The 27,593-nt window shown below is 48.4% G+C and overlaps 1 long non-coding RNA gene across 1 annotated transcript in view; it reads right to left on the reverse strand.

Moving 5' to 3' along the window:
- Positions 1–23,690, reverse strand: part of LOC143769138 (uncharacterized) — a 30,298-nt gene extending 6,608 nt beyond the window's left edge. Inside the window, exons 1-2 of the long non-coding RNA XR_013214225.1 lie at positions 23,570–23,690; positions 17,979–18,080 (exon numbers count right to left, since the gene is read on the reverse strand). This is a non-coding gene — a long non-coding RNA (uncharacterized LOC143769138). The remainder of the gene's footprint in view (positions 1–17,978; positions 18,081–23,569) is intronic.
- Positions 23,691–27,593: the final 3,903 nt, after the last annotated feature.

The raw sequence follows: 27,593 nt of genomic DNA on the forward strand, positions 1-27,593 counted from the left end.
AATCACACGCATAAAATGGAGTCTGTTGCAGCCCAACTGAGGCAACAAATAGCTGAACTTCAGAATTTTGGAGCCACATATCAAGAAACATTTTCTAAGATGCAAACTTAGGTGTTCGGTCAGCAAAAAGAAATTGAGTTACAGCGGCAACTTCTGGTTTTGCGCAACTCTGACCTGGAATCAAATGCACGCATGCCGCTGCCTGCAAAGTTCAATGGGGATCGTTATCATTACCCTGGATTCCTAAAACGATGCCGTATCTATTTTTAGAAGCAACCTTCTCCGCTGCAAGTGAGAAGAAAAAGGATCTATTCATCATTAATCTCTTGACTGATGAAGCCCTTACATTGGCCTCACCTTATATGGAAAAGAATGCCGACCTCCTTAACAACTTTGTTTCCTTCATCACAGCTATGGATCAAGTGTTTGATGACTCGAATCGTGCTACAGCTGAAACCAAATTGCATAAGCTATGTCAAGGGTGGTGCTCTGTAGCTGAATATACCTCCAAATTCCGCCGCTGAGTGGCAGACACCACCTGTAATTTAGCTGACCAGAGGTGTCAATTTTGCTGAGGAGTATCAGTGCTAATTAAAGATGAACTTGCAAGGGTCGACACCCCTGACAACTTAGAGAATTTTATTCAATTGTGCATCCAAATTGATCAGAGACTCACTGAGCTAAGAAAGGAAAGACTGTGAGTATTTGGAAACAACCCTAACTACTCCTTCACTCAATCCGCATTAAAAGACCAATAGGAAATGGAAAGTGTGCCTGAACCTATCTCTGCAGTAGAGGAGAGCCGACGTACAGATAATTTATGCCTCTATTGTGGGGGTTCTGGACATTTTGCCATTAAATCCTAATATAAGAACCATAGCGTTCACAAATCCCCAAACCGCAAGCAATTTAGACCTTTCTGACTAGCTAGATCCGGTTATACCGATCATCTCATCTGTAAAGCAGGTTGATGGTCTGTCCAGGATATTTACTGAACCTAGACCTCAGGAGGCCTAACACTGACTGTACGTACCATTCTACGTCCCAAAATGTTTTTGGGATTTCTGAACTCCAAAGAATTTTTGATGAAAATTAAAGATGGATACTAAACTGATTTTTTTCTTAACCATCCTTCTAATTGATCTTTCTTTTAAGGATTTTTGGATACAGAACTACCAAATATATGTCCCCGAATCAGCTCGACTTGAAGTCCTCAAACGTGTCCATGATTCTAAACTTGTAGGACACCCTGGAGTTATGAAAACACAAGAACTACTGCTTTGTATCCTTGTTGTGGTGGATCTGCTCACAAAGGTGGCCCATTTAATTCCATTTAAAAGGATTCCTACCGCTGAACAAACCACAGAATTAATAGTCAAAGAGATATTTAGACTGCAAGGAATTCCTGACAATCTAATTTCTGATAGATGTGTTCAGTTTACATCAAGATTTTGGAAAAGCTTCTGTACAGCATTATGAGTTACTGCCTTCCACCCTCAATCCAATGGCCAGACTGAAAGTACTAACCAAATCCTCAAACAATAGCTGTTCTGTTTTATTTCTCCAAACACAGTTCTATATCCCAAAGTCCAATGTTTGCTAACTATGGCTTGCAACCAGTATATATTCCTAATCTTCCATTTAATACTTTGGTTCCTGCTGTTACAAACAGACTTACAGAGTTGCATAAAGCTCATAAAGAATTAGCTGAGATGGTTCAAAAGGCTCAAGAAGATTACAAAGAAACAGCAGATAATTATTGCAAAGCCCCTTCTACCCTTCAGGTTGGTGACAAGATTTGGCTTTCTACAAAAAAAATTCAGGAAGAACTCAGCCATTTCCGCCACCAAAAAAAGTCCATGGTAAAGAAGACTATATTGCGGATGAAATTCTGGACTCTAGAAGATTTAGAGGAAGACTACAATAATTGGTGCAATGGAGGGGTTATGGACCAGAAGATAATTCATGGGAGGCGGAGGGCAACGTCCATGCTTCCAAGCTTACAAGAGCTTTTCATCAGAGACATCCAGAGAAACCAGCGCCTTAGATGTCCAGAGGCCATCCTGGAAGGAGGGAGCACTGTCAGGAATTGAAGCCAGCAGCTCTTGCGCTCCAAGCGGCAGCTCTTCCCTCTTAGCTATTCAGCTCGCTGGAAAGTTTCTTGCTAACCCAAGTACTTGTACCTGTGTAGTTTGTGATTGTCTCCACCCTGATTGAACACCCTATTTAAACCTGGCATAGCACTCCATTCCTTGCAAGATTATTGAGCTATCAGACTCTAGTCAAGCTTCCTTTTACCTGCTGCTTACCCTCAAGATTCTACTGCTGCTCCATGTACTGACCCCTGGCTATCCCTGAATACATTACGGACTGCTCCTTACAAACTACAATGCTGCTTCTGTGTACAGACTTCGTACCTATCCCTGATTTTGCTAAATGCAGGTCCTTAAAAGTACATTGCTGCTCCTGTGTACCAACTCCCTGGCTAACCCTGACTACACTACATGCTGCTCTTGTGTACCAACCTTTGGCTATCACTGACTATGCTACCTGCCGCTGCAGCCCCTAGTGGTTGCAATACGACTACTCCAACTCAGGTCAGTCCATAACAACACCCTTTGCCATTGGCGTGCCACGGGAACACACCAATTGCTGTAGACACACCAGAGTGGCTCAATATATGAACTTTGGCCTACCATCACTGCACCCATCTTGGAATTTTTAGCTGTCACCGGGGTGCATTATCTAACCTTTTTGCTTACCACCGGGGCACCCATTTAGGCATTTTTAGCTGCAACCGGGGTGCACTCTCTGGACTTATTGCTTACCACAAGGGCATCCATCTTGGGCTCTTTAGCTGCAACTGGGGTGCACTCTTTGGCATTTTTGCTTTCCACCGGGGCAACCATCTTTGGTTTTTAGTTGCCACCGGGAGACACACTCTCACCACTTTGCTTACCACCGATGCACCCATCTTGGGCTTTTTAACTGTCACAGGGGTGCATTCTATGGCCTTATTGCTTATTACCAGGGCGCCCATCTTAGGCTATTTTGCCACCGGGGTGCACTGTTTGGCCTTATTGCTTACCACCGTGGCGTCCATCTTAGGCTATTTTGCCACTGAGGTGCACTCTTTGGCCTTATTGCTTACCACCCGAGCGCCCATCTTAGGCTATTTTGCTACAGGGGTGCACTCTATGGCTTTATTGCTTACCACCGGGTGCCCAACTTTGGCTATTTTGCCACCGGGGTGCACTCTTTGGCCTTATTGCTTACCACCGTGGTGCCCATCTTAGGCTATTTTGCCACCGGGGTGCACTCTTTGACTTTTTTGCCATTGATGTTCCACCGAAGCACACCTTTTTCCATTGGTGTGCCACCGGAGCACACTTTTTGCCGTTGGCCTGCTACCGGAGCACACCATTTCCCGTTGATCTGCCACCGGAGCAAACCCTTTACCGTTGGCCTGCCATTGGAGCACACCCTTTGTCGTTGGCCTGCCACCGAAGCACATCCTTCAACGATGGTCTGACACTGAAGCACACCTTTTACCGTTGGCCTGCCACCGGAGCACACCATTTCCCGTTGGTCTGCCACCGGAGCACACTCTTTGCCATTGGCCTGCAACCGGAGCACACCATTTCCCGTTGGTCTGCCACCGGAGCACACCCTTTGCCGTTGATCTGCCACCGAAGCAAACCCTTTGTCGTTGGCCTGCCACCGAAGCACACCCTTTAACTATGGCCTGACACTGAAGCACACCTTTTACCGTTGGTGTGCCACCGGAGCACACTCTTTGCCGTTGGCCTGCCACCGGAGCACACCATTTCCCGTTGGCCTGCCACCGAAGCACACTCTTTGTCATTGGCGTGCCACCGGAGCACATCCTTGGCCTCTGGGATGCCAACAGAACACACCGTCTTCTATTGGGGTGCCATCGGAGCATACCTTTTACCGTTGGGGTGCCACCGGAGCACACCCTTTACCATTGGGGTGCCACCGGGGTGCACTCTTTGGCCTTATTGCTTACCACCGGGGTGCCCATCTTAGGCTATTTTGCCACCGGGGTGCACACTTTGGCCTTACTGCTTACCACCGGGGCGCCCATCTTAGGCTATTTTGCCACCAGGGTGCACTGTTTGGCCTTATTGTTTTACCACCGGGACGCACATTTTAGGCTATTTTGCCACCGGGGTGCACACTTTGGACTTATTGCTTACCACCGGGACTCCCATCTTAGGCTATTTTGCCACCGGGGTGCACTCTTTGGCCTTATTGCTTACCACCGGGGCGCCCATCTTAGGCTATTTTGCCACCGGGGTGCACGCTTTGGCCTTATTGCTTACCACCGGGGCGCCCATCTTAGGCTATTTTGCCACCAGGGTGCACTCTTTGGCCTTATTGCTTACCACCGGGACGCCCATCTTAGGCTATTTTGCCACCGAGGTGCACTCTTTGGCCTTATTGCCTACCACCGGGGCACCCATCTTAGGCCATTTTGAATCCGGGGTGCACTTTTTGGCCTTATTGCTTACCACCGGGGCACCCATCTTAGGCTATTTTGCCACCGGGGTGCACTCTTTGACTTTTTTGCCATTGATGTGCCACCGAAGAACACCTTTTACCGTTGGTGTGCCACCAGAGCACACTTTTTTCCCGTTGGCCTGCCACCGGAGCTCACCGTTTCCCGTTGATCTGCCACCGGAGCAGACCCTTTGCCGTTGGCCTGCCATCGGAGCACACCCTTTGCCGTTGATCTGCCACCGAAGCAAACCCTTTGTCGTTGGCCTGCCACCGAAGCACACCCTTTAACAATGGCCTGCCACTGGAGCACACCTTTTACCGTTGGTGTGCCACCGGAGCACACTCTTTGCCGTTGGCCTGCCACCGGAGCACACCATTTCCCATTGGTCTGCCACCGGAGCACACTCTTTGCCGTTGGCCTGCCACCGGAGCACACCATTTCCCGTTGGTCTGCCACCGGAGCACACCCTTTGCCGTTGATCTGCCACCGAAGCAAACCCTTTGTCATTGGCCTGCCACCGAAGCACACCCTTTAACGATGGCCTGACACTGAAGCACACCTTTTACCATTGGTGTGCCACCGGAGCACACTCTTTGCCGTTGGCTTGCCACCGGAGCACACCATTTCCCGTTGGTCTGCCACCGGAGCAAACCCTTTGCCGTTGGCCTGCCACCGAAGCACACTCTTTGTCATTGGCGTGCCACCGGAGCACAGCCTTGGCCTCTGGTATGCCAACAGAACACACCGTCTTCCATTGGGGTGCCATCGGAGCACACCTTTTACCATTGGGGTACCACCGGAGCACACCCTTTACCATTGGGGTGCCACCGGGGTGCACTCTTTGGCCTTATTGCTTACCACCGGGGCACCCATCTTATGCTATTTTGCCACCGGGGTGCACTGTTTGGCCTTATTGTTTTACCACCGGGATGCCCATATTAGGCTATTTTGCCACCGGGGTGCACGCTTTGGCCTTATTGCTTACCACCGGGACGCCCATCTTAGGCTATTTTGCCACCGAGGTGCACTCTTTGGCCTTATTGCTTACCACCGGGGCACCCATCTTAGGCTATTTTGAATCCGGGGTGCACTCTTTGGCCTTATTGCTTACCACCGGGGCACCCATCTTAGGCTATTTTGCCACTGGGGTGCACTCTTTGACTTTTTTGCCATTGATGTGCCACCGAAGAACACCTTTTACCGTTGGTGTGCCACCAGAGCACACTTTTTTCCCATTGGCCTGCCACCGGAGCACACCGTTTCCCGTTGATCTGCCACCGGAGCAGACCCTTTGCCGTTGGCCTGCCATCGGAGCACACCCTTTGCCGTTGATCTGCCACCGAAGCAAACCCTTTGTCGTTGGCCTGCCACCGAAGCACACCCTTTAACAATGGCCTGCCACTGGAGCACACCTTTTACTGTTGGTGTGCCACCGGAGCACACTCTTTGCCGTTGACCTGCCACCGGAGCACACCATTTCCCGTTGGTCTGCCACCGGAGCACACTCTTTGCCGTTGGCCTGCCACCGGAGCACACCATTTCCCGTTGGTCTGCCACCGGAGCACACCCTTTGCCGTTGATCTGCCACCGAAGCAAACCCTTTGTCATTGGCCTGCCACCGAAGCACACCCTTTAACGATGGCCTGACACTGAAGCACACCTTTTACCGTTGGTGTGCCACCGGAGCACACTCTTTGCCGTTGGCCTGCCACCAGAGCACACCATTTCCCGTTGGTCTGCCACCGGAGCAAACCCTTTGCCGTTGGCCTGCCACCGAAGCACACTCTTTGTCATTGGCGTGCCACCGGAGCACAGCCTTGGCCTCTGGTATGCCAACAGAACACACCGTCTTCCATTGGGGTGCCATCGGAGCACACCTTTTACCATTGGGGTACCACCGGAGCACACCCTTTACCATTGGGGTGCCACCGGGGTGCACTCTTTGGCCTTATTGCTTACCACCGGGGCACCCATCTTATGCTATTTTGCCACTGGGGTGCACTGTTTGGCCTTATTGTTTTACCACCGGGATGCCCATCTTAGGCTATTTTGCCACCGGGGTGCACGCTTTGGCCTTATTGCTTACCACCGGGACGCCCATCTTAGGCTATTTTGCCACCAGGGTGCACTGTTTGGCCTTATTGCTTACCACCGGGACGCCCATCTTAGGCTATTTGCCACCGAGGTGCACTCTTTGGCCATATTGCTTACCACCGGGGCACCCATCTTAGGCTATTTTGCCACCGGGGTGCACTCTTTGGCCTTATTGCTTACCACCGGGGCACCCATCTTAGGCTATTTTGCCACTGGGGTGCACTCTTTGGCCTTATTGCTTACCACCGGGGCACCCATCTTAGGCTATTTTGCCACCGGGGTGCACTCTGACTTTTTTGTCATTGATGTGCCACCGAAGAACACCTTTTACCGTTGGTGTGCCACCGGAGCACACTTTTTTCCCGTTGGCCTGCCACCGGAGCACACCGTTTCCCGTTGATCTGCCACCGGAGCAGACCCTTTGCCGTTGGCCTGCCATCGGAGCACACCCTTTGCCGTTGATCTGCCCCCGAAGCAAACCCTTTGTCGTTGGCCTGCCACCGAAGCACACTCTTTAACAATGGCCTGCCACTGGAGCACACCTTTTACCGTTGGTGTGCCACCGGAGCACACTCTTTGCCATTGGCCTGCCACCGGAGCACACCATTTCCCGTTGATCTGCCACCGGAGCACACCCTTTGCCGTTGGCCTGCCATTGGAGCACAACCTTTGCCGTTGATCTGCCATCGGAGCACACCCTTTGCCATTGATCTGCCACCGAAGCACACCCTTTGTCGTTGGCCTGCCACCGAAGCACACCCTTTGTCGTTGGCCTGCCACCGAAGCACACCTTTTACCGTTGGTGTGCCACCGGAGCACACTCTTTGCCGTTGGCCTGCCACCGAAGCACACAGTTTCCAATTGGTCTGCCACCGGAGCAAACCCTCTGCCGTTGGCCTGCCATCGAAGCACACTCTTTGCCATCAGTCTGCCACCGAAGCACTCTTTGTTGTTGGCGTGCCACCGGAGCACAGCCTTGGCCTCTGGGATGCCACCAGAACACACCGTTTACCAGTGGGGTGCCAACAGAGCACACCTTTTACCGTTGGGGTGCCACCGGAGCACACCCTTTACCGTTGGGGTGCCACCGGAGCACACCTTTTACTGTTGGGGTGCCACCGGGGTGCACTCTTTGGCCTTATTGCTTACCACCGGGGCGCCCATCTTAGGCTATTTTGCCACCGGGGTGCATGCTTTGGCCTTATTGCTTACCACCGGGGCGCCCATATTAGGCTATTTTGCCACCAGGGTGCACTGTTTGGCCTTATTGTTTACCACCTGGATGCCCATCTTAGGCTATTTTGCCACCGAGGTGCACTCTTTGGCCTTATTGCCTACCACCGGGGCACCCATCTTAGGCCATTTTGAATCCGGGGTGCACTTTTTGGCCTTATTGCTTACCACCGGGGCACCCATCTTAGGCTATTTTGCCACCGGGGTGCACTCTTTGACTTTTTTGCCATTGATGTGCCACCGAAGAACACCTTTTACCGTTGGTGTGCCACCGGAGCACACTTTTTTCCCGTTGGCCTGCCACCGGAGCTCACCGTTTCCCGTTGATCTGCCACCGGAGCAGACCCTTTGCCGTTGGCCTGCCATCGGAGCACACCCTTTGCCGTTGATCTGCCACCGAAGCAAACCCTTTGTCGTTGGCCTGCCACCGAAGCACACCCTTTAACAATGGCCTGCCACTGGAGCACACCTTTTACCGTTGGTGTGCCACCGGAGCACACTCTTTGCCGTTGGCCTGCCACCGGAGCACACCATTTCCCATTGGTCTGCCACCGGAGCACACTCTTTGCCGTTGGCCTGCCACCGGAGCACACCATTTCCCGTTGGTCTGCCACCGGAGCACACCCTTTGCCGTTGATCTGCCACCGAAGCAAACCCTTTGTCATTGGCCTGCCACCGAAGCACACCCTTTAACGATGGCCTGACACTGAAGCACACCTTTTACCATTGGTGTGCCACCGGAGCACACTCTTTGCCGTTGGCTTGCCACCGGAGCACACCATTTCCCGTTGGTCTGCCACCGGAGCAAACCCTTTGCCGTTGGCCTGCCACCGAAGCACACTCTTTGTCATTGGCGTGCCACCGGAGCACAGCCTTGGCCTCTGGTATGCCAACAGAACACACCGTCTTCCATTGGGGTGCCATCGGAGCACACCTTTTACCATTGGGGTACCACCGGAGCACACCCTTTACCATTGGGGTGCCACCGGGGTGCACTCTTTGGCCTTATTGCTTACCACCGGGGCACCCATCTTATGCTATTTTGCCACCGGGGTGCACTGTTTGGCCTTATTGTTTTACCACCGGGATGCCCATATTAGGCTATTTTGCCACCGGGGTGCACGCTTTGGCCTTATTGCTTACCACCGGGACGCCCATCTTAGGCTATTTTGCCACCGAGGTGCACTCTTTGGCCTTATTGCTTACCACCGGGGCACCCATCTTAGGCTATTTTGAATCCGGGGTGCACTCTTTGGCCTTATTGCTTACCACCGGGGCACCCATCTTAGGCTATTTTGCCACTGGGGTGCACTCTTTGACTTTTTTGCCATTGATGTGCCACCGAAGAACACCTTTTACCGTTGGTGTGCCACCAGAGCACACTTTTTTCCCATTGGCCTGCCACCGGAGCACACCGTTTCCCGTTGATCTGCCACCGGAGCAGACCCTTTGCCGTTGGCCTGCCATCGGAGCACACCCTTTGCCGTTGATCTGCCACCGAAGCAAACCCTTTGTCGTTGGCCTGCCACCGAAGCACACCCTTTAACAATGGCCTGCCACTGGAGCACACCTTTTACTGTTGGTGTGCCACCGGAGCACACTCTTTGCCGTTGACCTGCCACCGGAGCACACCATTTCCCGTTGGTCTGCCACCGGAGCACACTCTTTGCCGTTGGCCTGCCACCGGAGCACACCATTTCCCGTTGGTCTGCCACCGGAGCACACCCTTTGCCGTTGATCTGCCACCGAAGCAAACCCTTTGTCATTGGCCTGCCACCGAAGCACACCCTTTAACGATGGCCTGACACTGAAGCACACCTTTTACCGTTGGTGTGCCACCGGAGCACACTCTTTGCCGTTGGCCTGCCACCAGAGCACACCATTTCCCGTTGGTCTGCCACCGGAGCAAACCCTTTGCCGTTGGCCTGCCACCGAAGCACACTCTTTGTCATTGGCGTGCCACCGGAGCACAGCCTTGGCCTCTGGTATGCCAACAGAACACACCGTCTTCCATTGGGGTGCCATCGGAGCACACCTTTTACCATTGGGGTACCACCGGAGCACACCCTTTACCATTGGGGTGCCACCGGGGTGCACTCTTTGGCCTTATTGCTTACCACCGGGGCACCCATCTTATGCTATTTTGCCACTGGGGTGCACTGTTTGGCCTTATTGTTTTACCACCGGGATGCCCATCTTAGGCTATTTTGCCACCGGGGTGCACGCTTTGGCCTTATTGCTTACCACCGGGACGCCCATCTTAGGCTATTTTGCCACCAGGGTGCACTGTTTGGCCTTATTGCTTACCACCGGGACGCCCATCTTAGGCTATTTGCCACCGAGGTGCACTCTTTGGCCATATTGCTTACCACCGGGGCACCCATCTTAGGCTATTTTGCCACCGGGGTGCACTCTTTGGCCTTATTGCTTACCACCGGGGCACCCATCTTAGGCTATTTTGCCACTGGGGTGCACTCTTTGGCCTTATTGCTTACCACCGGGGCACCCATCTTAGGCTATTTTGCCACCGGGGTGCACTCTGACTTTTTTGTCATTGATGTGCCACCGAAGAACACCTTTTACCGTTGGTGTGCCACCGGAGCACACTTTTTTCCCGTTGGCCTGCCACCGGAGCACACCGTTTCCCGTTGATCTGCCACCGGAGCAGACCCTTTGCCGTTGGCCTGCCATCGGAGCACACCCTTTGCCGTTGATCTGCCCCCGAAGCAAACCCTTTGTCGTTGGCCTGCCACCGAAGCACACTCTTTAACAATGGCCTGCCACTGGAGCACACCTTTTACCGTTGGTGTGCCACCGGAGCACACTCTTTGCCATTGGCCTGCCACCGGAGCACACCATTTCCCGTTGATCTGCCACCGGAGCACACCCTTTGCCGTTGGCCTGCCATTGGAGCACAACCTTTGCCGTTGATCTGCCATCGGAGCACACCCTTTGCCATTGATCTGCCACCGAAGCACACCCTTTGTCGTTGGCCTGCCACCGAAGCACACCCTTTGTCGTTGGCCTGCCACCGAAGCACACCTTTTACCGTTGGTGTGCCACCGGAGCACACTCTTTGCCGTTGGCCTGCCACCGAAGCACACAGTTTCCAATTGGTCTGCCACCGGAGCAAACCCTCTGCCGTTGGCCTGCCATCGAAGCACACTCTTTGCCATCAGTCTGCCACCGAAGCACTCTTTGTTGTTGGCGTGCCACCGGAGCACAGCCTTGGCCTCTGGGATGCCACCAGAACACACCGTTTACCAGTGGGGTGCCAACAGAGCACACCTTTTACCGTTGGGGTGCCACCGGAGCACACCCTTTACCGTTGGGGTGCCACCGGAGCACACCTTTTACTGTTGGGGTGCCACCGGGGTGCACTCTTTGGCCTTATTGCTTACCACCGGGGCGCCCATCTTAGGCTATTTTGCCACCGGGGTGCATGCTTTGGCCTTATTGCTTACCACCGGGGCGCCCATATTAGGCTATTTTGCCACCAGGGTGCACTGTTTGGCCTTATTGTTTACCACCTGGATGCCCATCTTAGGCTACTTTGCCACTGGGGTGCACGCTTTGGCCTTATTGCTTACCACCGGGACGCCCATCTTAGGCTATTTTGCCACCGGGGTGCACTCTTTGGCCTTATTGCTTACCACCGGGGCGCCCATCTTAGGCTATTTTGCCACCGGAGTGCACGCTTTGGTCTTATTGCTTACCAACGGGGCGCCCATCTTAGGCTATTTTGCCACCAGGGTGCACTCTTTGGCCTTATTGCTTACCACCGGGACGCCCATCTTAGGCTATTTTGCCACCGAGGTGCACTCTTTGGCCTTATTGCTTACCGCCGGGGCACCCATCTTAGGCTATTTTGCCACCGGGGTGCACTCTTTGGCCTTATTGCTTACCACCGGGGCATCCATCTTAGGCTATTTTGCCACCGGGGTGCACTCTGACTTTTTTGCCATTGATGTACCACCGAAGAACACCTTTTACCGTTGGTGTGCCACCGGAGCACACTTTTTTCCCGTTGGCCTGCCACCGGAGCACACCGTTTCCCGTTGATCTGCCACCGGAGCAGACCCTTTGCCGTTGGCCTGCCATCGGAGCACACCCTTTGCCGTTGATCTGCCACTGAAGCAAACCCTTTGTCGTTGGCCTGCCACCGAAGCACACCCTTTAACAATGGCCTGCCACTGGAGCACACCTTTTACCGTTGGTGTGCCACCGGAGCACACTCTTTGCCGTTGGCCTGCCACCGGAGCACACCATTTCCCGTTGATCTGCCACCGGAGCAAACACTTTACCGTTGGCCTGCCATCGGAGCACACCCTTTGCCGTTGATCTGCCACCGAAGCACACCCTTTGCCGTTGGCCTGCCACCGAAGCACACCCTTTAACTATGGCCTGCCACTGAAGCACACCTTTTACCGTTGGTGTGCCACCGGAGCACACTCTTTGCTGTTGGCCTGCCACCGAAGCACACCGTTTCTGATTGGTCTGCCACAGGAGCAAACCCTTTGCCGTTGGCCTGCCATCGAAGCACACTCTTTGCCATTAGACTGACACCGAAGCACTCTTTGTTGTTGGCGTGCCACCGGAGCACAGCCTTGGCCTCTGGGATGCCACCAGAACACACTGTTTACCATTGGGGTGCCATCGGAGCACACCTTTTACCATTGGGGTGCCACCGGAGCACACCCTTTACCGTTGGGGTGCCATCAGAGCACACCCTTTACCGTTGGGGTGCCACCGGAGCACACCTTTTACTGTTGGGGTGCCACCGGGGTGCACTCTTTGGCCTTATTGCTTACCACCGGGGCGCCCATCTTAGGCTATTTTGCCACCGGGGTGCACGCTTTGGCCTTATTGCTTACCAACGAGGTGCCCATCTTAGGCTATTTTGCCACCAGGGTGCACTCTTTGGCCTTATTGCTTACCACCGGGACGCCCATCTTAGGCTATTTTGCCACCGGGGTGCACACTTTGGCCTTATTGCTTACCACCGGGGCGCCCATCTTAGGCTATTTTGCCACCAGGGTGCACTGTTTGGCCTTATTGTTTTACCACCAGGACGCCCATCTTAGGCTATTTTGCCACCGGGGTGCACTCTTTGGCCTTATTGCTTACCACCGGGGCGCCCATCTTAGGCTATTTTGCCACCGTAGTGCACGCTTTGGCCTTATTGCTTACCAACGGGGCGCCCATCTTAGGCTATTTTGCCACCAGGGTGCACTCTTTGGCCTTATTGCTTACCACCGGGACGCCCATCTTAGGCTATTTTGCCACCGAGGTGCACTCTTTGGCCTTATTGCTTACCGCCGGGGCACCCATCTTAGGCTATTTTGCCACCGGGGTGCACTCTTTGGCCTTATTGCTTACCACCGGGGCACCCATCTTAGGCTATTTTGCCACCGGGGCGCACTCTGACTTTTTTGCCATTGATGTACCACCGAAGAACACCTTTTACCGTTGGTGTGCCACCGGAGCACACTTTTTTCCCGTTGGCCTGCCACCGGAGCACACCGTTTCCCGTTGATCTGCCACCGGAGCAGACCCTTTGCCGTTGGCCTGCCATCGGAGCACACCCTTTGCCGTTGATCTGCCACTGAAGCAAACCCTTTGTCGTTGGCCTGCCACCGAAGCACACCCTTTAACAATGGCCTGCCACTGGAGCACACCTTTTACCGTTGGTGTGCCACCGGAGCACACTCTTTGCCGTTGGCCTGCCACCGGAGCACACCATTTCCCGTTGATCTGCCACCGGAGCAAACACTTTACCGTTGGCCTGCCATCGGAGCACACCCTTTGCCGTTGATCTGCCACCGAAGCACACCCTTTGCCGTTGGCCTGCCACCGAAGCACACCCTTTAACTATGGCCTGCCACTGAAGCACACCTTTTACCGTTGGTGTGCCACCGGAGCACACTCTTTGCCGTTGGCCTGCCACCGAAGCACACCGTTTCCGATTGGTCTGCCACAGGAGCAAACCCTTTGCCGTTGGCCTGCCATCGAAGCACACTCTTTGCCATTAGACTGCCACCGAAGCACTCTTTGTTGTTGGCGTGCCACCGGAGCACAGCCTTGGCCTCTGGGATGCCACCAGAACACACTGTTTACCATTGGGGTGCCATCGGAGCACACCTTTTACCATTGGGGTGCCACCGGAGCACACCCTTTACCGTTGGGGTGCCATCAGAGCACACCCTTTACCGTTGGGGTGCCACCGGAGCACACCTTTTACTGTTGGGGTGCCACCGGGGTGCACTCTTTGGCCTTATTGCTTACCACCGGGGCGCCCATCTTAGGCTATTTTGCCACCGGGGTGCATGCTTTGGCCTTATTGCTTACCACCGGGGCGCCCATCTTAGGCTATTTTGCCACCAGGGTGCACTGTTTGGCCTTATTGTTTACCACCTGGACGCCCATCTTAGGCTATTTTGCCACCGGGGTGCACACTTTGGCCTTATTGCTTACCACCGGGATGCCCATCTTAGGCTATTTTGCCACCGGGGTGCACTCTTTGGCCTTATTGCTTACCACCGGGGCGCCCATCTTAGGCTATTTTGCCACCGGGGTGCACGCTTTGGCCTTATTGCTTACCACCGGGGTGCCCATCTTAGGCTATTTTGCCACCAGGGTGCACTCTTTGGCCTTATTGCTTACCATCGGGACGCCCATCTTAGGCTATTTTGCCACCGGGGTGCACTCTTTGGCCTTATTGCTTACCACCGGGGCACCCATCTTAGGCTATTTTGCCACCGGGGTGCGTTGTTTGACTTTTTTGCCATTGATGTGCCACCGAAGCACACCTTTTACCGTTGGTGTGCCACCGGAGTACACTTTTTGCCGTTGGCCTGCCAACGGAGCACACCGTTTCCCGTTGATCTGCCACCGGAGCAAACCCTTTGCCGTTGGCCTGCCATCGGAGCACACCCTTTGCCGTTGATCTGCCACCGAAGCAAACCCTTTGTCGTTGGCCTGCCACTGAAGCACACCTTTTACCGTTGGTGTGCCACCGGAGCACACTCTTTGCCGTTGGCCTGCCACCGGAGCACACCGTTTCCCGTTGATCTGCCACCGGAGCAAACCCTTTACCGTTGGCCTGCCACTGAAGCACACCTTTTATCGTTGGCCTGCCACCGGAGCACACCATTTCCCGTTGGCCTGCCATCGGAGCACACCCTTTGCCGTTGATCTGCCACCGAAGCAAACCCTTTGTCGTTGGCCTGCCACTGAAGCACACCTTTTACCGTTGGTGTGCCACCGGAGCACACTCTTTGCCGTTGATCTGCCACCGAAGCACACCCTTTGTCGTTGGCCTGCCACCGAAGCACACCCTTTAACGATGGCCTGCCACTGAAGCACACCTTTTATCGTTGGCCTGCCACCGGAGCACACCATTTCCCGTTGGTCTGCCACCGGAGCAAACCCTTTGCCGTTGGCCTGCCATGGAAGCACACTCTTTGCCATTAGTCTGACACCGAAGCACACTCTTTGTCGTTGGCGTGCCACCGGAGCACAACCTTGGCCTCTGGGATGCCACCAGAACACACCGTTTACCATTAAGGGTGCCATCGGAGCACACCCTTTACCGTTGGGGTGCCACTAGAGCACATTGTTTCCCGTTTGTGTGCTACCGTAGCACACATAACCTTCCATTTAATATACTGGGCCTTATATAGCTATCTATTTAATAATTGGTCCCACATAGCCCTCTATTTAATTTATTGGGCCCCACATAACCTTCCAAATAATACAATAAGTCCCACATAGCCTTTTATTACATTTTTTGGCCCCCACATAGCCTTGCATTTAATTTATTGGACCCCACATAACTCTCTGATTAATATAATTGGTCCCACATAGACTCCCAATTAACATATTGGGTCCAAAGTAGTCTTCTATTTAATATAATGGCTCCCACATAACCATACTTTTAATAAATTGGGCACCACGTAGCCTTCCAATTAATATAATGGGACCCATATAATTCTTATTTTAATATATTTGGCCCCACATAGCCTTCCAATTAATATAACAGATTCCACATAGCCTTTATGGCTATTAGGCCATTAGGCCCTACATAACCTTCAGTTTAATATTCTGGGCCTCACATACACTAGTTCTTCATTTAATATAATGGGGACTATATATCCATCCATTTAATAAAATGGGCACCACATAGCCTTCCATTTAATGTATTTTAATAGGCCCCACATAGCCTTCCATTTAATCTATTGGGCCCCACATAGCCTTTTATTTAATTTGATGGGCCACACATAGCCTTCTTAATTTAATATAATTGTTGCTACAAAGCCTTCCATTTAATATTATGGGCAGCACATAGCATTCTATTTAATAAAATGGGCCCCATATAGCCTTCCATTTAATATAATGGGCCTCACATAGCATCCAATTAATATAATGGACCCCACATAATTCTTAATTTGCTACAATGGGCCCAACATAGCCTTCCATTTAATGTAATTGGACCCACATAGCCTCATAGCCTTTCATTGAATTTAATGGGGGCAACATAGCCCTCTATTTAATATAATGGGCAAAACATAGCCTTATCCTTAAACTTATTTGACCCCACATAGCTCTTTTTTAATATAATGGAACCCACATAACACTCCAATTAATATAATGGGCCTCACATAGCTTCCAATTAATATAATGGACCCACATAATTCTTAATTTGCTGCAATGGGCCAACATAGCCTTCCAATTAATGTACGGTAATTGGACCCACATAGCCTTTCATTAAATTTAATGGGGGCAACATAGCCCTCTATTTAATATCATGGGCCAAACATAGCCTATTCATTAAACATATTTGACCCCACATAGCTCTTTTTTTAAAGGGAATCTGTCACCTCATTTTTTGCATGTAAGCTGCAGCCACTGCCATTAGGGGCTTATCTACAGCATTCTGTAATGAAAGATAAGAAAAACAAGTTAGATTATACTCACCCAGGGGCGGTCCGGTGCGGTAAAAGTACTGCAGTGCGAAGGCGCCGGGAAAGGTCAGAGAGGCGCAGCGCCAGCGCACTGCAGTACTTTACTCAGCCCTCAACAGGGCAAATCAGTACACCTGCGCAGGAGCCGCGACACGAAGCAAGGAGGATGACGACATCGTATGAAGATGGGAGGCGCCAGACCCGGACCTGCAACGTCCATCGGACCTGGACTGCTCCGGACCGCCCCTGGAAGAGTATAATCTAACTTGTTCTTCTTATCTTTTAGGTTACATCCGGGGCTTATCTGCATCATTACAGAACGCTGTAGATAAGCCCCTGATGGCGGTGGCCGATGTTTATATACGAAAAGTAGGTGACAGATTCCCTTTAAATTAACATATTGGAGCCAAAATAGCCTTCCATTTAATATAATGGGACCCACATAATTCTTCATTTAATATAACGGGCCAGACATATCTTTCCATGTCATATAATGGGCCCCACATAACTGTCCTTTTAGTATAATGGGCTCCACATATCCTTCCTTTTAATCTAATGGGCCCCAAATATCCATCTATTTAATATATTGGGCCCCACATATCCTTCCTTTTATTATAATGGTCCCCATATAATTCTTCATTTAATATAATGGGAACCTTATATCCCTTTATTTAATATAATGGGCCCCACATAGCTCTCTATTTATTATACTGAGCACCACATAGCCCTCCTAATATTATAATAGGCCCCATTTATTTTTGGGGAGCCTCACGTAACACTCCATTTAATATAATGGGCCCCACAAGAGCCTCAGTTTAATATAATTGGCCCCACATAGCCATCCATTTATTATAATGAGCCCCGCATACCCCTCCTAATATTATATTTGGCCCCACATAGCCCTTTCTTTATTATATTAGGCCTCACATAACGCTCCATTTATTATAATGAGCCCCACATAGCCCTCCTATTATTATAAAAGGCCCCACATAGCCCCCTAAAAGTATAATAGGCACCACATAGCTTTCCCTTTAATACAATGAGTCCCACATGAGCCTTAGTTTAATACAATGTTCCTCACACAGATTTTATCATAATATATTGGCCCCAACATAACCCTCCAGTTTATACACTGGAGCCGCTCTCTTTCTTCTCTTTTTTACCTAGTCCAGTCTTTCATGACGACTTCCAGCCATGACTCATCTTTGTAGAGTTTGCCGTCCAGGTCTCTGCTGCTCCGCACTTTTCAGAAGATCAACGCACTCCTGAAAAACATCGTTACATATATAAGGGAAAAGAATAAAAAATGCTGCCAGTGTATCACCGAATGTAACTATGCGCCCCACTGTGCACATGAGTATATTATTCCCCACAGTGTACCCTGCGCTGCACTGAGAATATACATTAGTGACCAGCGTGTGCCCCCATTACAAATATACATTCAGGGGTCACTGATACAATGGATATAGAAGGGGTGATTCACACTTTTATGGTTTTTATTTTTAAACATATTTTTAAGTATTTCTTAATTCTTTTCTTAGCCCCTTAGGAGAACCTTGTTCTATCTGTTATAGTGAATGCTTTCTGTTATGTAGGAGACAAAACTAGAATTTTATCATTAATTATTACTATGTTATTTTTATCCTGTTTTTGTGCCAATTTGTGCTAATTTTAGAGTATCCGAAAATGATGTGAGGAGGCAGTTTAAGGACTTAACATTGGTAAAGCTGCAGGACCTGATGGACTCAGTCCACGTGTCCTTAAAGTGTGTGCAGACCAGCTGTGTACTGTCTTTACACTCCTATTTAATGGAAGTCTAAAAACACAGAGGGTACCTGTGTTATGGAAAACTTCCTGTCTGGTGCCGGTACCCAAGACTTCTTCTCCTGCAACCCTAAATGACTATCGTCCTGTAGCCTTAACATCTCACGCTATGAAGGCCTTGGAAAGATTAGTGCTTGCTCACTTAAGACCAAGGGTCAATGCTTTTATCGATCCCCTTCAGTTTGCTTACCGACATAGATTGGGGGTGGATGATGCTATTCTTTCTCTGTTACATAGTGTACATTCATTTCTGGAGATTGATGGAACCATGGTGCGAGTTCTTCGATTTCTCGAGTGCATTTAACTCCCTGCAGCCACTTTTACTACACAAAAAGATGACTGATATGAAGGTTGAGGAGGGGATGAGAAATTGGATAACTGACTACCTATCAGATCGGCCACAGTTTGTACAGATGGGAGCAGTTGTGTCAAGCAGATTATTGAGCAGTGTAGGTGCCCCCCCAGGGAACGGTGCTTGTGCCCTTTCTATTCACACTGTATACATCGGACTTTCAGTATAAATCTGATCTTTGCCACCTTCAAAAATTTTCGGATGACTCCGTGGTTGTGGGATGTATTAGGGGAGATCAGGGGGATGAGGAATACAGAAGGGTGGTGTCGAATTTTGTGGATTGGTGCAATGGTAACTATCTATAACTAAATGTTAAGAAAACTAAGGAGTTGGTGGCCAACTATAGCAGGAAAAAGATGGAATGCTTACCGATCACTATTGCTGGTCAGGAGGTAGAGCAGGTGGAGAGTTACAAATATTTGGGGGTCCATTTGGATAGCAAACTGGACTGGAGATGCCACTCAGAGTTTGTCTACAAGAAGGGGATGAGCAGATTGTATTTCCTAAGGAAACTGAGGTCTTTTAATGTGTGCAGCAAAATGTTAGAAATGTTCTACCAGTCTGTGGTGGCAAGTGCCATCTTTTTTGCAATCATATGCTGGGGTAGTAGTGTGCGGGCCTCTGATGCTAATAAGCTGAATAAGCTTATCAAAAAGGCAAGCTCTGCTGTCGGCTGCAATCTGGACTCTTTTGAGGAGGTAGTGGAGAGAAGAACTCTGAAAAAGTGTATGGCAATCATGAACAATAATGCACATCCATTATATGAGCTATGACAGAAGAGTACCTTCAGTAACCGGCTAACACTTCTGAGGTGTTAGAAGGAAAAATTTAGGAAATCGTTTGTGCCAACTGCTATGGAAATATACAACAATAACATTAGGGTTAAATCATCAAGGTGAATGTCTACTTTATTTCTCTACATTTCAGTTCACTCGTTGTGTATGTCCTATTCTAATGTATAATGTATAATGTTCTTCTGTCAACTCCACGGTCATGTCAATTAAGTAATTCATTTATGATTTTTATGATTTAAGTTGTGCTGCTGTGATACCATAATTTCCCAAGGGATCAATAAAGTGTATCGTATCGTATCGTATGTTTCTCCCGATCCAAAAATAAAGAAATGAAAACAATGTAAAGACTCAGCACATTTGGTATCGCCGCGTCCGTAAAAGTCTGACCTTGAAAAATATCAAATTATTTATATCGAGATAACGGACAAAGAAAAAAAATCAAAAAGCCCCAAAAATTAATAAAAAGACATGAAAACGCCGCATGGACCCAAATTGGTGCCACTAAAATATCCTGTGAGCCCCATAAAAAAAACCAAGCTCCCAGAAAATTAGGGTCAGAAAATAGCGACAGAAACCGGAGTTTTTTCTACAAAGTTTTTATGTTTTTAAAAGTGATGAATTAGGCAAATATTTGTTTAAATTTGGTGAAAAAGAGAGAAAGGTAAAAGAGAAACCACCGGCAGAATTATGTTTTTTTTGCCATTTCACCTCACTTGGATTTTTCCCATTTTCCAGCACATTATGGGGTACAGTGAATGGTGTCATTAACCCTTTCCGACATCGGGCATAATAATACGCCGATGTCGGACTCCCTCCCCTTGTTGTGAGCTCTGGCGCTGAACCCACATCTTTTCCGGCACATGTCAGCTGTTTTGAACAGCTGACATGAGCCTCTAACAGACGCAGGTGGTATCGCGATTCACCCGTGGCTGTAAACTAGTTAAATGCCATTGTCATACTGTGACAGCAGCATTTAATGCGAGCTTCCCGCAAACGCACCAGAAATCCCGCCCATTGTGACACTGTCAAGTGATCGCAGGTTACCGATGCATCGGCATGATAACCAAAGTTCTCCAGCAGACCTCTATGGTTGTCAATGCTGGATTGCTATGAGCTTTGCTCGGTGGTCGGCGCTCATAGCAAGTGAGCAATTCTGCTATATACTGGAGATCTGATCACCGCCTGTATGTAGCAGAGCCGATCGGGTTATAGCATCTTCTAGATTCCCATAGAGACTATTGAAGCATGCCAAAAGTGAAAAAAAAATTTCTTCAAAATATTTAAAAAATATAAAAGTTCAAATCACCCCCCTTTTGTCCCATTGAAAATAAAACAATACAAAAAATCAAATATACACATACAGTGGGGAAAAAAGTATTTAGTCAGCGACCAATTGTACAAGTTTTCCCACTTAAAAAGATGAGAGAGGTCTGTAATTTACATAATAGGTAGACCACAATTGTGAGAGTCAAAATGAGAAAACAATTCCAGAAAATCACCTTGTCTGATTTGGCAAGATTTATTTTGCAAAATATGGTGGAAAATAAGTATTTGGTCACCTAAAAACATAGAAAGAAGGAATATAAACCAGCTCACCCGTGATGCATAAACCAATCTTCGGAAGCACGGACCCGCTGAGTCCAGGCGTATAGAATCCAAAAAAGAAAAGAATGTCCAGCTTCACCGAATCCGTAAAAAAGAGTTTTCTTTATTCACAAACTTTTAAGCATAGAGGATACAGACTTCAGCACGAGCCATATGGGTAAGAATCTCAACGCGTTTCTGGAGACTAAGCTCCCTTAATCATGACAAGATGAAACTCTTAAAAACTCTTTTTTACGGATTTGGTGAAGCTGGACATTCTTTTCTTTTTTGCACCTAAAAACATGCAAGATTTCTGGCTCTCACAGACCTGTAACTTCTTCTTTAAGAGGCTCCTCTGTCCTCCTCTCATTACCTGTAATAATAGCACCTGTTTGAACTAATTACTTTTTTCCCCACTTTATTTGGTATCGCCAAGTTAAGAATCGCCCGATGTATCAATATAAAAAAAGAATTAACCCAATCTCTAAACAGCATAATGAGAAAAAACTCAAAACGCTAGAATTAAGTTTTTTTGGTTGCCGCAACATTGCATTAACCCCCTACCGACATTGGGCGTACATTTACGCCGATGTTGGTATCCCTCCCATTGATGTGGGCTCCGGCGGTGAGCCCACATCTTTCTAGAGACATGTCAGCTGTTTTGAACAGCTGACAGGTGTCCGCAATATCCGCGGGTGGAATCGCGACCCCCCCGCGGCTATTACCCAGTTAAATGCCACTGTCAAACTCTAACAGCAGCATTTAAATCGCGCTTCCGGCCATTGGGACGGAAATACGGACACCACACGTGATCGCGGGTCACCGATGTGTTGGCATGACAACCTCAGGTCTCCTGGAGACCTCTATGGTTGTCAGTATTGGCTTGCTGTGAGCGCCACCCAGTGGTCGGCGCTCATAGCAAGTCAGTATATCTGCTATATAGAGGTGATCTGATCATCGCCTCTATGTAGCAGAACCGATTGGGCTATGGCAGCTTCTAGCCTCCCATTGAGACTATTGAAGCATGCAAAAAGTAAAAAGAAAGTTTTTTAAAATATAAAAAAAAAATTTAAAAAATAAAAGTTCAAATCACCCCCCTTTCACCCCATTCAAAATAAAGCAATAAAAAAAAAAATCAAACATACACATATTTGGTATCACCGTGTTCAGAATCACCCGATCTATCAATCAAAAAAAGGATTAACGTAATCGCTAAACGGCGAAGCGAGAAAACAAGTCAAAACGACAAAATTATGTTTTTTTGGTCGCCGTGGCATTGCATTAAAATGAATCAAAAAATCGTATCTGCACCAAAATGGTATCCATAAAACTGTCAGCTCGGCACGCAAAAAAAAAGCCCTCATCCAACCTGAGAACACAAAAAGTGGACATGCTACGGGTATCACAAAATGGCGCAATTTTTTTTACAAGGTTTGACATTTTTTTCACCACTTAGATAAAAAAGAACTGAGGCATGTTTGGTGTGTATGAACTCGTAATGACCTGGAGAATCACAATGGCAGGTCAGTTTTAGCATTTAGTGAACATGCTAAAGAAAAAAAAAAAACAACTGTGGGATTGCACTTTTTTTGCAATTTCACCGCAGTTGGAATTTTTTTTCCTGTTTTCCAGTACACAACATATTAAAGCCAATGGTGTCATTCAAAAGCACAAATTGTTCCGCAAACAAAAAGCCATCACATAGCCATATTGACCAAAAAATAAAAAAGTTATGACTCTGGGAAGAAGGGGAGCAAAAAACGAAACCGCAAAAATGAAAATACATCTGGAGTTAAGGGGTTAATAAGTACAACTCGTCCCGCAAGAATCAGCCTCATACGGTGATGGGGACTGAAAATAATAACGTTATAGCTCCGATTCATCAAAGCTTTTATGGGAGAAAACAGAAATACTCTCCCTGTCAGGAAGGGGTTAACCTGCATTTCTTTTGAAGAGATAATAAATCCATCTATTCGGTGTCACCGCAGAATAAACAGAACACAATGGAGCAGATGTGATGAATTGTCAGAGCGGACCCCTCTAGGACTGCACACCCCCCGTCACCTGTATGTATATATATATATATATATATATATATATATATATATATACTCTGTACTATATATACAGCCGGGGCTCACACACCACAACACGCTCCGCTGTGGCTCCACAAGCAGAGCGGACCTGGCTGCACACACACCTGCTCCTGTCACTGCGGGGAGCGCTCATTTCGCTGCTGGCTCCGCCCCTCAGCCGCGTCACTGTACTCAGCAATATGGAGACATCCGCACTGATTGGAATCCTCGGGGGCATGGCCTGTCACTGTAGCCACACAAGGGTTGTCACGGAGATCTCCAGGGAAGGCAGAGCCTATGGGAGATGGGCGGGGCTTAGAGCAGGAAGTAGAAGCCGTGCAGTGTGATTGGCTCCTTACCTGCTGCCAGTAATGGCGCTGATCCTGGCTCCTATAGGATGGAGGGGGGCACAGGAAGGTTCCCCATCCCAAAGATCAGGGAATAAATAATACCGGGTGATTAGGATTTCTTCCCCCGTTTCCAAAGACATGAGCAAGGGCAGGAGGACATTATTTTATATTGTAAGAAAACTGATTTATTTTCTCCTCACACAGTTTTCTCCTGACATGAAATGAGCCCTCATGTACGATAATCTCTGAATATGGGGGGGATCTGCTCCTCACACCCACATCAGTCCCCCACGTCTGAGCTCTCCCTTACAGGGGTCTTCTGGTCTGTCACACTTATGTCGTATCCATGGAGATGACATCATGGCCGGTACATGCGGATCTCAGTGATGGGACCCTCATGTACCTGGAGGATGAAGCACTGCTGCTTCTTGTGGATGGGGGGTCACAAGTCCTGTACACATGAGGGGTCTTCTGCCATCTCTGGGCTGAGAGAAATCCCGGCAGAACGCAGTCTACATGATGTGAGGATTTACTAGTCTGCAGTTACATAGTCACATGGATAACTACAGACTTTTACCTTAAGACCGGACAATCCCTTTAAATACATGTATATTGCTGTAAAATCCTGTCACATTTTGCTGTGTTCGGCCTTAACCGGCTCTTTGTCTCCCAGCACCTTGGTGGCAGCAGAATGCGTTACCTTCAGGGTCACCCAGTGCGCTCCGTATCATGTGGGGTTTCCAGCTCTTCTATATCTCAGATGATTTATGACGGCATCAGAGCTCAGCCCAACTTTACTGCTGGTCTGTGGCCCTAAATCAGCACAGAGGAGGTCAGGATGAGCTCAATGATGGATTCTCAGTTACCTCATTTCTCAACCAGCAAAGCAAAGGAAACAACCCATAAAAGCCAACTTGTCTATGAAACGTTATTGCAAAAATATTTCTATATATTTATATTTAGTCCAAAATGCCTGATTTAAGTTTGCAAACAAAATTATACCTAAAAGTGTCCATGTCATTAATACTAGCACAGCTGAGGATTTGGTACAATTGTGTCTGGACAATCCTCTGTAAGGGAAATCAAGTCCAAACTGATAGATTTTCCCTGCACTGATACATTGTAGCGGACGGTCAGGACAGGAGAGGGATTGTGTAGACTGGATCCCATTGTAATAAACGCTCCGCTGCTATCAGTGTCACCAGATCATATTATTATCATCTCTGGTTACTGCTGTAGTGTATAGCACAAGAGGGAAAGCGATCACAGGTTCAAGTCCCCTAACGGAAACAAAACAAGAATGTGAAAGAAAATTATATATATATAAATATAAACATCCTTTTAAATTGCCTCCTCCCATTTGTCAATACACAAAAAAAAGACTGAAAAAAATATATATATCTTTAGTATCAACACACTGGCAAAAAGTCTGATCTATGCAAATAGAAGTGTATTAAAACCTACAGCAAATGCGGAACAGCAAAGATAACAGAAACGGCAGAATTTTTTTTTTTTTTCATTTTACCTCCCCAAAAATCCATTAAAAAAGATGAAAACAATAAAGCCCACAGGTCGGCAAGAAGAACACGAGCCTCGCCCAGATTCATCAACAGGAACATGAAACAAATGATGGGTGTCAGAAAATGGCGACACAAAACCATGTTATTTATTACTGGAGCAGTTTGGTAACGCCATAATATGGCAAATCTGGATTTTCAATTTTTTTTCGCTATTTAATGTGAGGTGTAAATCATTTTTTTGGATTTCGATAGTTGGGACTTTTACAGACAAGACGAGACCAAAAATGTTTCTTTTTTACTTTTTTTAACTAGGAAAAGGGGCGATTTAACATTTTTTCTTTATTTTTAAAACTTTTTTCTTTTTTACTTTATTTTTTTATGTCCCCTTAGGGCACGTGAACCTGCGATCGCTTCACTGCTTATTTTATATATATAGTAATCCCATAGTAATGCAGTGTTTAGTTTACATGATTAATGTGGATGAACTTCACAGGAGTACCAAGATGGCCGCCCTCGCCGTTCCTCTGACTGCTATTGTGACTCATTTCCACCCTGCGGTCACGGTCACTGGTGATAGCTCAGTATAAATGCAGTTGTCGGCTCGGGTCACCGCTGTCTGCTCAGGCCACTGCTGTCAGCTCAGGTCACTGCTGTCTGCTCAGGTCACTGCTGTCTGCTCAGGTCGCTGCTGTCAGCTCAGGTCACTGCTGTCAGCTCAGGTTGTTACAGGCAGATGCCGGCTGTGAAGTACATCCAGTATCTGCTCTGTAATTAAGCCCCATATTCGGCTGTGTCCTTGAGGGGTACATTCTCTTATAAAGTGCTGATGAATTTCGGATGGGTCGTTGCTTTGTGATCGATGGGGTCTGACCTTTGGGAACTTTCACCGTTTTCCCTCTACAGCAGCAAAACCTCATTCACCTGAAAGGAGCTGGCAGATGAGCCGCAGTGAAGGAGACGCAGAGTCAGCGCTGAGGTCCCGGGATCATTCCCCAGCCATATGGCATCACATTGAGTTTGGAAAAACCTCCTTAATCTTCTGCGTCTAATGCAGCATATCTATATGATCTGTATGTTTCATTACTCCACAGCAGCGTAACTAGAGTATGATCACCGACCAACCAGCAAGATTTCCTGCTCTCACAGACCTGTTAGTTTTTCTTTAAGAAGTCCTCCTACTCTGCACTCATTACCTGTATTAATTGCACCTGCTTGAAGTTGTTCTCTGTATAAAAGACACCTGTTCATACAATTACACTCCAACCTGTCCACCATGGCCAAAACCAAAGAGCTGTCTAAGGACACCAAATTGTACACCTGTACAAGGCTGGGATGGTGAGAAGGCAACAACTATTGAATATATATATTTCACAATTATTAGAAAATGGAACCACAGTTTCAAACATTACTGTTAGTAACATACTATGCTGTCATGGATTAAAATCCTGCATGGCACGCAAGGTCCCCCTGCTAACGCCAGAACATGTTCAGGCCCATTTGAAGTTCACCAATGACCATCGGGTTAATACAGAGGAGGCATGGGAGAAGGTTATGTGATCAGATAAGACCAAACTAGAACTTTTTGGTATCGACTCCACTTGCCGTGTTTGGAGGAAGAAGAAGAATGAGTACAACCCCAAGAACACCATCCCAACTGTGAAGCATGGTGGGGGGAAACATTAAACTTTGGGGATGCTTTTCTGCAAAGGGAAGAGGACTCCTATACCATACAGATGGGAGGATTGAAGGGGTCATGTTTTGCGACATTTTTTTCCTACAACCTCCTTCCCTCAGTAAGAACATTAAAGATGGGTCATGGCTGGGTCTCCCAGCATAACAGTGACCCGAAACACACAGCCAGAGCAACTAAGGAGTGGCTCCATAAGAAGCATTTCAGGGTCCTGGAGTGGCCTAGCCAGTCTCCAGACCTGAACCCAATAGAAAATCTTTGGAGGGAGCTGAAACTCAATGTTGCACAGCGGCGGCCCCAAAACCTGAAAAATCTGGAGAAGATCTGTATGGAGGAGGGGGCCCCAATCCCTGCTGCAGTGTGTGCAAACTTGGTCAAGAACTACAGGAAACATCTCACCTCTATAATTACAACAAAGGTTTCTGTAACAAATAATAAGCTCTGTTTTACTATTTATCAAATACTTAATTGATGCAATAAAATTAATTAACTAAAAATCATACAATGTGATTTTTGGATTTTTTTAGATTCTGTCTCTCACAGTTGAAGTGTACCTACGATAAAAATGACAGACCTCTACATCTCTTGT

The sequence above is a fragment of the Ranitomeya variabilis genome, chromosome 4 (genome assembly GCF_051348905.1).
Source record: "Ranitomeya variabilis isolate aRanVar5 chromosome 4, aRanVar5.hap1, whole genome shotgun sequence".
NCBI lineage: Eukaryota > Metazoa > Chordata > Amphibia > Anura > Dendrobatidae > Ranitomeya > Ranitomeya variabilis.